This window comes from Eretmochelys imbricata, chromosome 2 (assembly GCF_965152235.1).
Source record: "Eretmochelys imbricata isolate rEreImb1 chromosome 2, rEreImb1.hap1, whole genome shotgun sequence".
Lineage (NCBI taxonomy): Eukaryota > Metazoa > Chordata > Testudines > Cheloniidae > Eretmochelys > Eretmochelys imbricata.
In genome coordinates, this window is record NC_135573.1 from 186,531,555 (window position 1) to 186,534,246 (window position 2,692).

The 2,692-nt window shown below is 41.4% G+C and overlaps 1 pseudogene; it reads left to right on the top strand.

Annotated features, from left to right (window-relative positions):
* The first annotated feature begins 517 nt into the window (after positions 1-517).
* LOC144260172 (C-C chemokine receptor type 8-like) lies at positions 518-2,341 on the top strand (annotated as a pseudogene).
* Positions 2,342-2,692: the final 351 nt, after the last annotated feature.

Here is a 2,692-nt window from a genome sequence, read left to right on the forward strand (position 1 = left end):
CATCATCACATCAAAGGGTGGTAATATTTCCATTCTTTCTGAATTCTGTGTAGTGCTGTACTAATCTCTGATCGATCATCTTTGAGCCTGTTATTCAACAATCTCGAATTGTTGTTAACTTCAGATACACAACAAGATATTGTAAGTAGGATTAATATACGCAGCATCCTACAAGCGTTCTATAAAGTCGAAACACTAAGCACATTGATATAACTCTAATATCTCTTTCAACTATACTAACACACAGGTAAGCCAGACTCAGGAGTGACAGAAGCTCCCTAAAAGTGGGGGGGCCACAGGCGCCCAAACTGTGGCCCTGCCCTCACGCCACCTCTTCCCTGGAGGCCACATCCCTCACTTGTTCCTCTCCACCTCCTGCCCCCTGTTGCTCGCCTTACAACCGGTAAAAAGTGGGAGGGCATAGTTTAGAATATCATTTAGAAACAAGGAAATGATAAACAATAGGGTGCTCAGCATGTTCACTACCTCAGTTTTATTGGTGCTTTAATTATGCACCATGAAGTCAGTCTGGTTCCTTAACCTGCTCAACAGGATGCACAGTGAATGGGAATCTCCATGAGTACCATTCTTTCAGGCTGAGCGCTGGCGACAGGATTTAGGCCTCATTGCAATTTTCCAGGTAACCAGGCTCTCAAAATTCTTCTGCTCACTAACATACTACTTGGTGTTCCCCTTTTCATGGAAACACATCACATCCCTGACACACCAGCCAGGAAAGTCACAAATCCAGTGTCTCCCCAATGCTAGCCTGTCGCCATCTCTGCATCGCTTGTAAAACTGAGTAGGAAACCCTGCTAGAAGTTATCTCATGGGCTTCCCAGTATTTCCTCTTTTCATTTTCATGGAAATGGTTTGGGAACAGCAGTGCTTAATATGCAATGAAAGAGGTGCTGAGGCTCAAGCAATTAGGTGCTAGGGTGCAAGCAATTTTTTTATTTTCATAACTGAAAGAGGAAGCCCAGAAGTGCTGAGGCTACAAACTGCCAAGCCCTGAAGTGACGAAGCTCAGCCCTGACAAGCCTTGGCACAAATTAAACACTGCGGAACAACCTTTCTCGTGGGATTTTGACAATAATAACTGAAAGTGGAGATGCTCACAAAAAATAAATCTAATGAAACCCAAAAGTTACCCAAATATTTTCAAACGACAAAAAAAGCTTTGATTTGGTTCAGGTGTTGTGTGAGGCTTGAGGGTGAAATATTCTTTTAACTGAACAGGCTAGCCTGTCCTCATGGGCCAAATTCTATCCCTTTACAGACTGTGCAATCCTGTTGACTTGCGTGAGGTGTCAGGGCAGAATTGTGCTTAGATTACTAACTAAACAATAGGATTGTTGGGTTGTATTAAATTCTGTGCTCTTGAACAGGTCACCTCATGATGAATTATTCAACTGAGACAAGTCGTCTACTTTTTATGATTACTATTCCAAGTGGGGCTCCACCTGCAGGACAGAGAACATTGAGATCTTTGAATCAGTATTTTTTCCAGTCTTTTATTGTGTGGTGTTCATGTTCCGCTCGGTGGGAAACAGCTTGTTCATCTGTGTTCTGGTAGTTTGCAAAAACTGACCAGCTGAGTGAAGTCTATTTGCAGAACCTCGCCGTCTCTGGCCTGCTTTATGTTTTCTCCCCGCCCTTTCTGGCTCATTATGCTTCAGGCCAATGGACTTTTGGAAATCCAACGTGTAAAATAATACATGGAATTTACTACATTGGCTTTTACAGCAGCATATTCTTCATAACCCTAATGAGCACAGACAGGTATTTAGCCATCGTCCAGGCTGTGTATGCTCGGAAAGTTCGAACAACTATGCTCAGCATTGTTATAAGCCTCGTTGTTTGGTCAGTGGCCACTTTAGCTTCAGTACCAAATATTTTATTCATCCAAGAATTTAATGAAGATGGCATTATGAAATGTGCTTCTTATTACCAGTATAATAGGACTATTGGAAACTTTTAATCAATTTTGAAGTCAATATATTGGGCTTCCTGATCCCCTTTGGCACTCTCATGATCTGTTACTCCCACATCTTGTAAAACCTGCAGAGATGCATGAACTGAAACAAGCTTAAAGCTGGTTTTCATTGTTGTAGTTGTGTCTTTCCTCTTCTGGACGCCCTTCAACATTGTGATTTTTCTGGTTTCCTTGCAAAGCCTGCACATCATAGATGACTGTGAGATGAGCAAAAGCCTAGACCTGTCCCTGCAGGTGACTGAAACCATCTCCTTCATCCACTGCTGCCTGAACCCAGTGATCTACGCTTTTGTGGGTGAAAAGTTCAAGAAATACCTTCATGAAATATTCCAAATACATACATGATTCTTATTGACTTGCAAAGACAACAATGTCTTTTAGAGTCACTATAGCACCTCTTCCATGTGCACCCCAGTCCTCACATTCTTCTGCTGTTGACCCTGTCCTGTAAAATACAATGGGCCAAATACAACCATTCAGGGATGCAGTTGATGTGATATAGTATCAGTGACTTTGAAAGAAAATACTTCAGGCAGCTTAGTAAATAGATTATTTCACATTGTAGGTGGGAGGACTTAGCTTTCAATTAAAATTCTCACTCATCATAGTAGTGACTCGTATAAAAGCTTAGACAATATTATAATTTCAGTGTCCTTAAATTTATTAATTTGAGCTTCATATGTATAATATGCTTCC